This window comes from Callithrix jacchus, chromosome 2 (genome assembly GCF_049354715.1).
Source record: "Callithrix jacchus isolate 240 chromosome 2, calJac240_pri, whole genome shotgun sequence".
Classification (NCBI taxonomy): Eukaryota; Metazoa; Chordata; class Mammalia; order Primates; family Cebidae; genus Callithrix; species Callithrix jacchus.
In genome coordinates, this window is record NC_133503.1 from 157,272,478 (window position 1) to 157,288,962 (window position 16,485).

A 16,485-nucleotide genomic window follows, 5' to 3' on the forward strand; every position below is an offset into this window, starting at 1 on the left:
TCGTAAAAGATAATTGAATCGTGGGGGTGGTTTTTCCCATACTGTTCTCATGGTAGTGAATAAGTCTTATGAGATCTGATGGTTTTATAAGGGGAAACTCCTTTCACTTGACTCTTATTCTATGCCTGCCTGCTATCATGTGACACATGTCTTTTGCCTTCTACCATGAGTGTGAGCACTCCCTAGGCATGTGTAACTGAGTCCATTAAACCTCTTTTTCTTTATAAATTATCCAGTCTCAGGTACCTCTTTATTGGCAGCATGAAAATGGACTAATACAGTGACACTTACTGTAATTCTGATTGCATAAATTTCACAGGCAGGATTGGAATATTTATAACCTGTCTGTGTTCTTTCCTTTATAATTTGGCTTATAATCATTATTTTGTGTACATTGGGCTGGGGGTACAGGCAGGGAGGAGGAAAGAAAACATGCTTTTAATTCAGTTACAAGTCACTTTTTGAAGTAAAATGAAATGACCTCCAGATTTAGATGAGTTTTAGAACACAAAATTAGGTCACCAATATTTGTTTGTCAAAGAGCAATGACTTCTTTGTAAGATATGGTTCAGGGTGTAATTCAACTAGAGGGTAATTTGGGTTGCATATTTGTAACATTAAGTGGATTCTTCTGTTAGTATATAATATTTCAAGAAAAATTTGAAAGATCTCCTACATTTAGTCACCAACAATGGGATTGAACTACATTCAATCAAACCCGATTACTACACCATATCAAAAAATATTTCAATGTGAAGTGAGAATGCTGTTGAGAAAAGATAATACAGTTAGGTTTGCATGTATAATATCTACTAATCTACATTGCATATAGTCAGACTAAGACACGCAGGGTTATGTAGAATTTTAAAATTTAAAAAACACATCCAGGATATATTTACTGTCATCCTTCTGTCTGAGGGAAAAATACTTTTTTATTACAAAGAAGGCAGAACATAATTCTTAAGAACATCTTATGATAATCCAAGACAGTATGAAACACTCTGATCTTCAAGGGAGGTGCTTGTGTAATGAGATTATATATATTTATTTTCATTTGTATAAAAAACATATAGATATTTTAAGGTCTTTTTACATAGTAACTTTTGTTCTGTAAATGGCACCCTGATATATGACAGAGAATTTTCAGATTTTAGTTTTCTTGTCAAAAAATGACACTGCATTTATATAATAATCAGAGTACCATATGGAGCAAAGAGCAAACTACCATTTTTTCATAACTGGTATTTAAAAGCTTCAGGAAATCTCTATGAAAGCAATGAATTTTATTTCATCAATCAAAGATATTTTAGCTTTTTTGATTTAGCTGATAGGATTAACATTTGAGATAGAGTAAAAATGTGATTCAATGCCTTTATTTCATTAAACAAGAGTTGACAACATAGAATCCATCCTACAATTAGAAGAGGCTGCCTTTGGTTTTAGTGATACAATATTGGATTTCAGCGCCATTATTTTCCCAGCTTTTATGTAATACTTAAGCCAAGCAAAATTGCTACTGGAAATTAGGCTTATTTTCACAGTGAACATGCACTAGTTTGAAGCAAAGCCCTTATCTTTCAATCTGCAATAAGAGATCAGGCAAGCAATAAGGGGTTGTTGTATTTCTTATATAATGGTGTCTTCAATGAATAAAAGTTTAGTATTTCATTTACTAATATTACCCATTGTCACTCATTTACTTAGAAAATGACCCATATTATACTTTTGGAAGAAAATTTTCACATCTATCTGTGGTAATTAGACATAAGTAGCTGACTAAAGTAATTATTCTTGACCTGTTTGAGTAGCTATGACTTTAGTAAGCTTCAGTTCATTATTTATCATTATTTTTAGTAAAGTTCAACATAACCTAAAAGACAGACACCATGAATGTGGATATCCTATTTAACCAAGGGCTGGGCTGACAGTGGGTAGACATGAGAAAGCTGTGCTGGAAATGGTTTGTACTCCCAGAGTTTGTTGTAGTAAAGGAAACATGAGATTTTCTGTGGTCCGGAATTAGGTAATGAGAACAAAGATGGGTACTTAAGTCCTGGAAGAGTTTTAGGGCCCAAACAGGGAGTGGTTTGTGGGCTAGACCTTTAAAATCAGGGGCTGAGGGGAGAAACTAAGTAGCCTTCCAGAGAAGAAATCTCCAGTTAAGAGCTCTTTATGAATGAGTGGGCTCCTGGAAAATGGAGAATGTCTCCTATGCACAGAAGATCCAGTGCTGAGTGCCCAGGCAGCCACAGTGCTAGGACCCAATGGCACTGTCAACTAAGACTTTTCTTGTCCTTACTCTCCTTCCCAAGTGACAATTACTTTGGTATAAAGTGATGCTCTGGGTAGAGGGGAAGAAGGTACCGAGATTCAGGACAAGGTAGAATAGACAAGAAACGAATCACACTCCCTTTTTCATGATAGGATTTGAATCAAGAGCCTGTGATTTTATGTTATAGAAAACTGCACATTCTTTAATTCATGAAAGTAAAGAGCTTATGACTAAATATTATTGATGAAATTCATTATCTATGACAGCATAAAAAATTTGGAACCCATCCCAGATTTCAAACAAGCAGTAGAGGAGAACTAACATGACAGAGCGTGTTGAAACATGCAATGGAGGAAAAGTGTAAGGTCATTGGAAACTGCACTCTAGGACGTGCTATTTTTTGGTGAAACAGTTACATTTACAGAGCATTTTACAATGTACAAAACTTTACATGAAAATTTAAAATTTATATTCTTTTGTGTTTCCTGCAGTCACTAGCATGGTCAATAAGTCAGTGTTTGCCCAATGTCTCAGCAACTTTAAATAATAAAGGTAAGAGGAATTCAGATGTCTGGTTCCTAGGCAATCTCTCTTCACTTCAGTTAGCTGCCTCTTCTGACTACCTGTCTTAATTGTCTCCATGCTGTTATTATCTCAAGATATGCTTATCACATTTGATCCAACACTTAGCATGGTGTTTGGCACATCATAGGAGCTCAATGAATACATGTTGAATGAATAACTGAACGAGTGAATAAATGATTGAGTAGACAAGTAAGTGTGTTGATCTGTGTTCAAGACACTTGAGTCTGAGCTAGTGGTCACATTTAGCACCCTTAGCGGGGTTGCACTAACAGGCCTGATGCATACATTCTTGCTGAAGGTGGTAATTTGGATTATCTTGCCTCTTTTACTCTATGATTTGACAGGCCTTGAGTTTTTGAATATTATTCTTTGCTTTGTTTGAGGATGTTTAGGTCATTTTGAGAGGCTAATATCTTGTAAGGATGGACACACTGGGAATTACGAGTTATCTGCAGTCCTATTTTCCTTATGATTTAGTTTAAGACATCTGCTAAATAGGAAAATTGGAAAGAAACTCTTATAATTTTGCATGATATGTGAACCAGAACCCTCTATTTCATAAACTACATGTTATCTTCATAATTAGTTTATTATCTGACATTAACAAAAGTTTGAAAGTCTCAAAAATCTAAGATGGTATTTTTCATTTTCTGCAACAGTAAGCTTATCACCCAGTCATCTAGGTGATGACATTTGTGAAACCTATATGTAGTTTTCAGCTTCCCTAAGGGATACTTGCATTTTCTCCAACTTAGTTTATTCACTTGTCCTGTTCAATGTGTTGGTATAAATATCGATTTAATTCTCAATATATTTTCACTTTGGACTTGCCATTCTGTGCTGAATGGGAATTTTCAGTCTTAATGCCATAAATGAATACTTACGCGGATTGTTGGATTGCAAAAAGGAGCTGGAAAAGAAGCTATCGTTACAGGGAACAGACAACCCACAATGGGAGAAAATTTTTGCAGCCTATCCATCTCTGACAAAGGTCTAAAATCAAGAGTCTACATCTAGATGGAAGTTAAACAAATCAATAGGAAAAACAACCCCATCGAAAAGTGGGCAAAGGACACAAATAGACACTTCTCAAAAGAAGACATTTATGAGGCCAAGAAACATGAAAGAAAGCTCAACATCACTGATCACTAAAGAAATGCAAATCAAAACCACAATGAGATACTATCTCATGCCAGTCAGAATGGTGACTATTAAAGTCAACAAACAACAGATGCTTTTGAGGATGTGGGGAAATAAAAATGCTTTTACACTGTTAGTGGGACTACAAATTAGTTCAACCATTGTGGGAGACAATGTGGTGATTCCTAAAAGACCTAGAACAAGAAATACCTTTTGACACAGTAATCCTATTACTGGGTATATACCCAAAGAAATGTAAATCATTCTATTATAAAGACACATGTACACATATCTTCATTGCAGCACTATTCACAATAGCAATGACATGGAATCGACCCAAATGTCCATGAATGAAAGACTGGAAAATGTGGTACATATACACCATAGAATAACATGCAGCCACAGAAAGGAATAAGGTCATGTCCTTTGCAGGAACATAGATGGAGCTGGAAGACATTATCCTCAGAAAACGAACACAGGAACAGAAAACAAAACACTGCATGTTCTTCTAAGTGAGAGCTGAACAATGAGAACACATGGACCCAGGGAAGGGAACAAAAAACACACTGGGGCCTGTCAGTAGGGGGCTGTAGGGAGGGAGATGATCAGGAAAAAATAGGTAATGATAGTTGGGCTTAATACTTAGGTGATGGGTTAATAAGAGCAGCAAACCACCATGGCACATGTTTACCTAAGTAACAAAGCTGCACATCCTGCACATATACCCTGGAACTTTAAATAAGATAAAAATAAATAAAGAAGCTGGATTGTTGGATTAAAACAGTTGTTGGATTGAAAAGAAGACAGGCAGGACTGTCTATGCACTTGGTAAATGCTGTGAGGGAAACAATTTTTTAGTAAACATTTTTAATGGTGGTTGAATTTGAACCAAGGTAGCTTTCACAAAGATATAGTAGAACTAGAATGAATGTATATATTTTTTTTATAAATGCAGAATGATGCCATGTGGACTATGCGCTTGAACAACAACTTTTAGCAATGCAATCATATCAAGTCTGCAATTAAAAGGATTGCTTGTGTTTCCATTTTCATATGCACTAAAACAGTGCATGCACTCATTGATTTTTCCCTCAATAACTAGATGACTCTTATCTTATTATTTAAACAGTTAATGAGTTTAGGTACTTAACAGGTAAGCATTGAGTTATTGTGGTATAGAAGAAAAATGATGTAGATAGATTTAGTTTTAATTCTTATTTCTAACACTTACTGCCTACAAAATTTGGAGTGAATTACTATCAGTAAGCATCAATCTCCTAATGATAATATTTATGTTGTATATATAAAATATTAGGTTAAGAATTATTATATCAGGTAATTTAAATATATTATGTTCATAATATAACTGGTTATTTGTGATGGGTGTTGCCAAAATCAGAGTTGATTTTTTAAACAATAAGGTAGAAGTTTTAGGATACAGAAAAATATTAATTTTACTCCTATTTTTTATTCTACTCTTAAAGCAATATTAAAAAACACCGAGGTGTTAACTCGCTGGTTTTATCCTTCTTGTCATACATTCTTAAGGACAGCAATTCTTTCAGAAGTTTGAACAGACTTGACTTCCCATTTTTGAGTATGGGTTTGTTATATAGTTTCCCCCATCACCAGTTCATTTTGCAGAGCCTGCAGAGGACTTTTTACCAGTGGATCACTTCCCGTGGGGCAGAAGTGACTGCCCTTCAGGGTAGTTTAACGGGCTAGTCGTTCACTGTTCTGAAGTTGTTTTTGAAGTATTTTCTTGTAGGTAATTTCCTTTGGCAGCAAGGTGACTTTCATGGAAGGGACACAGAGATTTGGGTCGAGAAGAATTTACAACCATGATTTGATATTTCTGCAGTTTTAATTCTCTAACGGCAAGAGATATTATTAAAATATGATGAGAATTAAGGGGCATTTCACACTAGAGTTCAGTTGGTTTATCATCTTTTCCCCAAACATTTTTATGCTCAAAGTTTTTTGGTGTAATAATTGCTTTATAGTCCCTCAGACTGAACACTTCAGTGCTATGCTTAACTTTTTGAGACCTTGCAACTACATCTAATTGGTTGCCAACTTATGCTACCTTAAACCCCTGTACTATCATTTATTGGCTATATGAAAGATAAAAATCATTATCTTCAGGTCATGCACATAATAAAATGTGACAGTAAAATCAGCCTCAGAAAGTAGTATAAATGGCATTGGTCTATAGTCTTATAAATGTGCAAAGATTTTAGAACTCTTATTTCAGCCACCTGAACTCTTTGTTTTAAAAATATTCTACATAGGCATTAGCCTGTAGTCTCCACAGAAAAAATGGGAGATAAAGCTCATGTGTTCAATGTTTTATAAAGAATAAAGTGAAGTGAAGTAGAAAAGGAGAGAAAGCAAATAAAAGATGGTGCTGGCAAACTGGCTTGCATCCTGACAGTAGAAAGACTTGCTCCTATGTTGTAGTGTGTTTACAGAGTCTTTGATGGGTCCCTGAAACCTTGAATAGTTCCTTTTCTTTTATTTTGTCTCTCATAGAGCAATATTAACTCTCCTGTTATCTATAGATTATGTTACCCAGCTCTCTCAACCACTCCTAGTCAGCTGCAATGAAGCTCAGAATAGGACTTGCCAGGCACTGGAATTGCTACAGTTCCCGCTAAGGTGGGTGAGAAGGAGGCTGTGACGAGGCTGTGGGTATGGCTCTTGCCCACAGCTAATATTATTAGGACATGAAGCAATACAGGGAAAGACCAGGGTTCCTCAGCGCCAAGGGAATCTAGGAGCGGTGTGAATTGTGTTTACTACAACATTAATTCAGGATTATATTATTTTTGACATGTTTGTGATGCAGTAAACTGAATTTTGCCAACACAACAGTCTGTATTGTCATTGCTCATTAAATGCCAGAGAAGCAGGAAGAGAAACAATTAGGCATGTTGATTTCCAAGTATAACAAATGAAAAAATGTTAGAGGAAGACCAAGGAAATGGAAATCAGATTAGTAGTTCACTATTTACTGTGCAGCATGGAAACAATTCCTCAATTCTAGTTACTGGTTTTCACAGGAGAATGCATTTAAGCAGAAGATAAACATTAACATGATACTTCACCACATTTAAAGACATCATTATTGGGCTGGGTGCAGTGTCTCATGCCTATAATCCCAGCACTTTTGGGAAGCCGAGGTGAGCAGACCACTTGAACTTAGGAGTTCAAGACCTGGGTGAGATGGTGAAACCTCATCTCTACTAAAAATACAAAAACTGGCTTAGCCTGGTGGTGCGCACCTGTAGTCCCAGCTACTCAGAAGGCTGAGGTGGGAAGATTGCTTGACCCAGGGAGTTGCAGTGAGGTTGCAGTGAGCCAAGATCGTGCCACTGCACTCTAGCCTGGGCAACAGAGCGAGATTCTGACTCAAAAAAAAAAAAAAAAAAAAAAAGAAGAAGAAAAGACATCATTGTTAAAACAATGAAAATATTTAAATATTAATACAATTTTCTGCAAAAATGTTGTCAAAAGCTTCATAGGGCAGATAATCTGGAAGCTCAACAAAGATAACTTCAGTGATTCAATGCTTTTCTCTATTTTGAACAACCCCTGAAAATCAGGACATATTATATTATGTTTTTAATGCTGCTATATGCCATTTAATAGCAGAAACTTAACTTTGGAACCACCTGCTGGATGTTTGAAACTAGTGTTTTTCACAACAATTAATAAACAATTTTTAGGGGACTCAGTAACTCAGCTTATAAAATAACAAAAAGAATCAATTTTAGAATAAGTATAAAATGAAACCATTGTTTCCTGGGATTGAATCATTGCAAATTTGGTTCATAAATATTAATTTGCCTGTCACTGCATATATATGTATGTATACATCATTTCCTCATTTGCATGTATATATGCAAAGCTGATGTGAATTAATACAGAGTAGCTGTTTAGCTTTTAAAATATTGTATGAATGGAAAACTAAAAACCATTCAAACTAGATCAATTGCACGCAAGATAAAAAATCATCTACACTTATTTGAAAGCTACTATATATAAAATATTGAAGTAGGCTTCAAACCCAGAAATAAAAGTCATAAATTAGTAAGGATTTCATCACACTACTTAAGGAAATTTAAAAAAAACATGAAGTAGACTTGTCTAAATTGGAAAAAAGACTGTAATATAGAAAATATATATGTGTTAAATACCCCTAAGTTTAAGAATATTTTTGGAAAGAACATGGCATATTTTTATATAAAAAGAGTACTTACTTTGATATTTTAAAGCTACATTTATAAACACATTATTCACCTATTGCTAGCCTAGCAGCAGGGATATATTTCTGGTATTGTGTTCAGTAATATCCCAGTACAATTTTCCACATGGTTTTGCAGTGTGGGTCTTCCTTTGTGAGGTGTACTTGCTGAGAGTGTCATTAAAGAGTGTAAACGGGCCTTCCAAAATCAGAAACACATGGGACAAGGTCAACACAGATTTTTGTTGAGATTATATCAATTCACATTCATGAATAGGGAAAAGAATGAAATGGTGAAATGAAGTTACAGTTAGAAGAGCTGAACTTAGTCAGGCTCCTAGGCAGAACTTGTTTTTCTTCCCAGTCAACCTTGGTTACTAAACAAATTTCCTCATATTTCTGAAAATTTCTCACCTCACGTCATTGTCTATTCTGAAATCCCACTTGCTTTTTGCTCATTCAAACTGTATTTATTGAACGCCTAACATATGTCAGGCACTCTACTGAGAGCTGCAAAAGGTAATAAAATGACTGTGACGTGCGCCTCTGACCTCCAGAGATTTTACTTTCAGTGGGGAGGAAGGTACCTGTAATTCTTGGGCGAAGTCTCAGGACAATTCATCATTTATATGTTAGTATGAATTAGTTTCATAGTTGCTTTCCTCATAGCGCAAAATGCTGCTATTGTTTGTGGTTAATATTATGGCCTATTTTTCCATCCAAAATATAAATGTTTCCAGCTAAGGGACTAAAATCAGAGATGTCATTTCATCGTTCCAACCCATAGCCTTTTCTAAGCAGACTGGATAGACTCCGTCCTACCCAGAGTCCCACCCTCTAAGGCAGAGCCTTTTATATACAAATGTGTGCATTGCTTCCTGCCACAATATTTTCTTTATTGTCAAAGGAAAACAAGGTAATACATATTTTATTGCTAGCGTAATGTGCAAGAATTCTTTCATGTTATATTTCCACCATTTGGTGAAATCTGCACTAACAAAGTTAGTGCAGTCCAGAGTACCTCAATTGTTCTTCTTTTTTTTTGAGACGGAGTTTCGCTCTTGTTACCCAGGCTGGAGTGCAATGGCGCGATCTCAGCTCACTGCAACCTCCGCCTCCTGGGTTCAGGCAATTCTCCTGCCTCAGCCTCCTGAGTAGCTGGGATTACAGGCACGCGCCACCATGCCCAGCTAATTTTTTGTATCTTTAGTAGAGACGGGGTTTCACCATGTTGATCTGGATGGTTTCGATCTCTTGACCTCGTGATCCACGCCCCTCGGCCTCCCAAAGTGCTGGGATTATAGGCTTGAGCCACCGCGCCCGGCCCTCAATTGTTCTTAAGAAACTAGTTCTGGAATCTATGAAGGTTGTAATTCAAGAAAATTTACAGCAATCACAGAATAATTTGTGGTAAGCTAACTAATCAAAGTGCCAATTTCTTTTCCTTTTTCTCTATTCTGATCTCATGTCCATTCACTGAGGAAATATCTGAAACACAGAATATCAACAGTTTATTTGTTAATAGCAAACAGAAACCTTTAGTATTCGATCAACCAAGGGACCTATAGTACTTGATGTGGAAATCCAGATACCAACTGGAGACTCAGGTTAATGAGTTATAAAGGTTGGCTTGATAATGTTGAGTATTTCATCTGACTTGTTTTCAGTAATAGCTGAAGCTGATCAGCTAGTAAACAGTATATAGATATTTGCATACGTGGCAATTTCTATACAAATTTAAAAATTTCAAATGTCTATTTTAAACAGTTGATGTTGATGGATTACTGTTTTATAGTAGATTAACATTAAAATGGCATTAATGACAGCTAATTGGTTTGTTTGTTTAGACAGGATATCACTCTTGTCCAGGCTGGTCTCAAACTCCTGAGCTCAAGCAATGCACCAACTTCAGCCTTTTGAGTAGTCAGGGCTACAGGTGTGTACCACCAAGCCTGGATTCAGCTAATATTTTTGAGAGATTGTTTATTCCCAATATGATGAAAAATTTATGGATAGTGCCTTATTCACTACTCACAACACTGTAAAGAGACTGTACTATCACTTTCATTTTACAGATTAGAAATCTGAGGTTTAAATAATTTAAATAAATCCCCCAATGTCACATCATAAGTGACACAAAACCAAGAAGTAGACTCAAGATATCAGTATTTAGAATCTGAAATTAACTTTGTAATGCGGATAAAATAAATAAAACTTACAGAAAAGTTATAAAGGTAATGCAACTATCTCCCATAGATATTTCACCTAAATTCTCTAATTATTAGAATTTGGTCACACTTATTTTATCATTATCTCTTTCTTCACATATGCACTCACACACACACATTAGTAGTATTTAATTTAATTGTTGAATCATTTGAGAGCAAGTCACAGAAATTATGCCCCTTTACTCCTAAACATTTTAGTAGGTATTTTCTAAGAAAAACATTTTCTTTTCTCGGTTTTAAGTTACAAAATCAAGTTTATATTTATTTTTAAAATTTGTGGCAAAAATACAACATAAAACTTGTTCTCAAAATAATCCTTTTTTCTTTTTTTTTTATGATTCAGTTTCCATAGAGACTGCCAAAAATTGCCAATGACAACTATATCTCAAGTCGTCGTGGCGGGGTATTGGAAAAAGTTTTTCAATTAGCAATAATTGCGCCTTGGCTAAACCTCATTGGCTACGATACTGTCACTGCGCAAAGCTCAAAATAATCTTTTAAGTGCACATTATGGTATTGTAAACTGTAAGCAAAATGATCTATGGAAGGTCTTTAAACTCTTCCATTTTGCATGACTGAAATTGTATACATAGCACCTCTCCTCTTCTAACAGGTATGAGATGATATATTGTAGTTTTGATTTGTATTTCTTGATTTAAATGTTTTTTCCTATTTAATTTTTTGAAAAAGTTTGAGAGACATTACTGTTAATTCTTTAAATGTTTGGTAGAACCAGGGAAGTCCTTTGATGTTTGGCTTTTTTGTTATTGTTGTTGGAAGGTTTTTATTACAAAGTCAGTCTCCTTGCTAGTTAGAAATATGTTCAGATTTTCTATTTCTTCATGATTAATCTTGGTATGTTTATTTTTCCAGGAATGTATCATTTTCTTCTATCATTATCTAATTTGTAAAATTGTTTGTGAGCTAACATGTGATCTACCCTGGAGAATGTTCCACATGTGCTTGAGAAGAATGGGTATCCTACTGCTGTTGGATGGACTGGTCTGTGTATGTCTGATCAGTAGATTCAGTATACAGTGCTGTTCAAGTACTTTGTATTATCATTGATTTTCTGCCTGGATAAATTATTATTGAAAGTAGGAATTGAAATTACCTACTATTATTGTGTTTCTCTTTATTTACTCCTTAATCTTGTTAAAGTTTGCTTCATATAGTTAGATTTTCTGATATTTGCTACACACACACACACACACACACATATATAGATATACACATACGTATATACATACCCACAGAAACACACACACATATATATATGTTTCATGTATATTTGTTATCTCTTCCTAGTGACTTGATCTTTTTATTATTATATAATGTCCTTGTGTTCTTTAACAGTTTTCAACTTAAGTCTATTTTGCCTGACATAAGCATGGCCATCCCTGCCATTTGGGTACCAGTGTATGAATATCTTTTTCCAACTTTTTGCTTTCAGCCCAAGAGACTCCTTAAATCTAAAGTGAGTCTCTTGTAGATGCCATAGAGTTGAATATTTTCCCATTCAGTCACTGTATGTTTTTACTTTCAAGAGTTTAATCCATCTATATTTAAAGTAATTATTGATAGGGAAGGCCTTACTATTGCCATTATGTTAATCATTTTCTGTCAGTTTTGTAGCTTTTTGGACTCTTGTTCTTCTCTTGCTGTCCTCTCTTGTGTTTTGTTAATTTTTAGAGTGACATGATTTGATTTTTTTCTCATTGTCTTTTGTGGCTCTTCTATATTTATTTTCTTTGCAATTATTATGTGACTGGTAGAAAACATATTATAGTTATAATAATATATTTTAACTTATAACAACTTCAATTACATACAAAAATTCCACATTTTTACTTTTCACCAACACATTATGCCATTGATGTCACAATTACATATTTTTGTATTATCTCTCCAGTAGCATATTTTTATAGTTATAGACATTTCTTAAATTTTATATTTCATCTTAAATTTTATCTTTCATCTTCTATACTTGAATTGATTATGCACCACAGTCACAGTATTACTGTATTCTGCATTAGTTTATATATTTGTCTTTATCAGTGAGCTTTATGCCATATGCCAGGGCATTCTCTCTTGGTGCTGAGCTGAACTGACTCAGGCAGGTAGCTGATGCAAGAAAAGCAAAGTAAATTGCTCCTTACCCTTTTCAATGTAGCTGTTCTTTGCTTTGGCCTCACCAGGGGTACTGCAACATTTTCGAATTTTCATAAAGGCATTTTGGTTCACATATTGTCCTTGAATCAGTGTTTCTATGGGGAAATGAGGGCTGAGAATTCTAGTTCCCCTGTTTTGCAGACATCACTCTTCAAGGAGGACGTTTTATTTGATCACTGTATAATTATCAATTTAGTAATTTTAACACTGATATATTATCTAATACATAGTCCAAATTCCAATTTTGACAATTATCCATGAAACTTCTTTATAGCCTTTAGACTAATTCTTTATTCTGCCAGACCAGTTTAGCCTTTCTGTTTCTTTTGTGACACTGACATTATGGATTACACAGAGCAGTCAGTTTTTAAACAATATTTCTCAATTTGAGTTTATCTGATTCAATACATGTGTTATGGTTTTGTTGGGAGGACTGAATGCCTACTAATTGTCTTTCTTAGTGTCTCACATCAGGGGGAACATAAATATCAGTTTGTACCATTATCAATGATGTCAATGTTGATCATTTGGTTGAGGTGTTCATCAGGTTTCTCCATTGTTAAATATTTTTTTTTCCTTGAAACTAATAAGTAATGAATTGGACATATCCTGCGATCATGTACGCGATCATGTAAATATGTTATCCATTCTCAAACTTTATGCAATGCATGCACTGATAATTCTTTCTTGAATCAATTTATTGCTATGATGGCTGTATAATTCTTTTTAAAAAGTATATTTTTAAATTATTTTTAAAGAACTTTTATACAGGGTAAAGTTTGTACAGGGTGCCATAACAATATCCTACATGCTGGATAGTTTAAACAATACAAGTTTTTTTTTTTCTTTTTTCACAATTCTGGAGGCTGTTTCATTTTTTTCTGAGGCCTCACTCCTTGGGTTGAAGATGAGTGCCCTCTCAGTGTCTTTACCTCACTCAGTCATTTCTCTGTGCTGTTCATGTCCTAATTTTCTCTTTTTATAAGGACACTGATTATATTGGATTAAGGCCTACCTTCATTTTAACTTTGAAACATCTCATTGAAGATCCTGCCTCCAATTACAGTCACATTCTGGGATGCTGGCTGTTAGGAATTCAACATATGAGTTTTGGGGGAGACAATTCAACTCATAATATCTGTCATTATATATATATGTGTGTGTGTACATATATGTAATATACTGTAAATGAGATCTTCCCCTTTCCTCTCATTTGTGTATTATACATGTATATATTTTCAGCATAGACTCATGGATTCTTTTTAAATCAGTGGATTTTGAAATCCATTACTGTAATTATTCACTTTTATGCTCAAATTGCTCCAGATTTGGCCTGTAGGAACCCTTTCAAGCTGACTCTTGGGTCATTTTTTACATGACCTCCTAATTTGTTGCACCCTTCCTTATTTTCTAGAACAAAAATATATTACAGAATCATCTCATACTTTCTTTGCCCTGGTCCTAGAATTTGCCCTTTCTCTAAGGAAACTTGATTCATTTTAGTGGGTAATGGCATTTACAAATCAAGATATGAACTATATCATATATTCTTAAGCACTGTATATAAACATTGTGAAAGCATACAAAATAATGCAAATATAATTAAATATTGATTAAACACATAAGAGAAAATTCATTAAAACATGGAATTCAAGAGGGAAAATGATAGAAGATATCTGTCATAATGAAAAAAGACTAAGAAAAAATTTGTATAGAATAACTTGGTGGTACTGAGAAATATATTGTTTTAAATGTAAATATTAATATTTGCAGAATAACTCAAAATATTCACCCCATGTAACTAGGATACAGAACTGAATAGTACGCTTTTCCTAATTGCTCCCCTATATGGGCCTCTGAGTCTTCAAAAAGATTCCTAATCTGCTTTCTTGGTAAATCAAGTTATAAAAGGACCTTTAGAGTAATGTTCAACATTCAGGACTAAAATAAGAGAATAAATTCAAATACTGCAAGACGAGTAGGGAATATTGCTGACATAAGTTGTAAATAATGAAAATACTGACCAGCAAAGAAACTCACCCATCTAGGATCTGTCTGAAAGCATATTGATTCTTGAGTACATTAATCCCTTATAGAGAAGAATTAATGTCAAAGAGTGAGTCATGGGCCAAAATATAAGATACTCTCAAAAGCATTCTCAGAGCTTACAGTGTGCTCATCTGCAGCAACGCCTGGTTGTTAAACAATTCAAATGCTCTCTATAATCTGATCCCATGGTGCATCAAGAAGAAAATACTTTTAAAAACTCTTTATTCCACTTCACCACTTCATGACAGAAAAGTACCGATTAGTGCTCTGAGGAGTAATTTACTATTTCATATAAAGATACCTTAAAAAAGAAATGTATACTTTAAAATTATAATCATTCTAATTTATTGTATCAGGTACTATTTATTTATATTGTTGTACTGAATTTGTGCAGCCACCATATTAGGCAGCTCTTATTATTTCTATTTTGTAGTTGTGGAAAATTAGTTCCGAAAGTGTTAAGTAATTTTACGAATATTATGCACCTCTTAAAGTCCAGATCAGGATTCAAAGTAAGAGATGCTTAACTCAAAAGTCTGTGTATTTTACTATTATCCACCACTGTCCCTCATAACATCTAGTTATTTATCAATGGTATAAAATAGTTAAAACAAACAATGATTCTGGAAAATTCAATTTGGTTGATCACCACCTTGATATGGTTTCACTGTACTAGTTACTAAAATGTTATTAGTGACTTCTATTTCCAGGAAGAATGAGTAGATGTACTTTTACCTATTCCTCCTGCAAAGAACAGCCAAAAAGCCTGGACATTATATAAAACAGAAACAATAAGTCTCTGAAAGGTTAAAATAAGTATGTAAACTGCTTAAGAATCTTGAAACCTGTGTGACAACACAGAAGTGAATTCTATGGGTTTTCTTTTTCCTTTGGATATCCTAGTTTGGGTGCCAGAAGAACTGGAAACCCAGAAATGCCACAGGAGTGGGAAGGGGTGGGAAACTCAAGAAAAGCCTGCTTTCCTTATGAAAAGAGCAAGGAAAGGGCCAGTCCAACAAGACAGAAAATTTTTAGATGGTAACTGCTCTACTCTAGCTAAACACCACAGAAAATACATCAGTTCCACCCCTACCTCAACCAGCAAAGGCCAAGTGAGGATGCTAGACTTACATCTTTGCCAAGCTTTAAGAAAATGCCCTAAATCCTCCATAAAATATTGTCAAAGAACTCTAAGTGGGGAGCTAGACTTTCATCCCAGCTAGCAGGTAACGAGGGCCTGTATTCTATCTTTACTAACATCTATGGGGTTAGTAAAGATCAAACGAGTAGTCTGGACTTCTATGACATCCAGTGGTAATTAGGTATCCTTCACACTTTCTGCAAGGGTGCTATCAGAAAGGCCTAGTAGAAAGTCAGGGCTTTTGCAACAACCCAGCAATAATGAGATTATTTTAACTTGGTGTCAGTAGATGCCATGCAAGATGTGGCGACGAAAACTTCCTGCCCCTTCCAGGCAGGTATATTCATGGATGACTAGTGGGGAACTTGAATGTCAACCCAAAAGCAGAAATGAAAAGCCCCTCTACCCCTGCATGATAACAAAAGCCATGTGTGGAACCAGAACTTCCTTCTCACTATGCAGTAAAAAGGCAGTAAACCACTTCTTCTATAGTAACATTGTCAGAGGACACCTGCTCTAATGGAAGATTCAAATAAGATCCAGAATTTCATACACCAAAATGTCTACATTTCAATGAAAAATTACTTCTCATACCAAGTATGAGAAGTAACATCTCAGCTTGAATGATAAAATATAATGAACAAAAGCTCAT

General features: G+C 34.8%; 1 non-coding gene across 1 annotated transcript; it reads right to left on the reverse strand.

Moving 5' to 3' along the window:
• Window positions 1-10,814: 10,814 nt before the first annotated feature.
• Window positions 10,815-10,956, reverse strand: LOC118151742 (U4 spliceosomal RNA). Its single transcript, XR_004740157.2, has one exon. It is a non-coding gene; the product is annotated as a U4 spliceosomal RNA (small nuclear RNA).
• Between the last annotated feature and the right edge of the window lie 5,529 nt (window positions 10,957-16,485).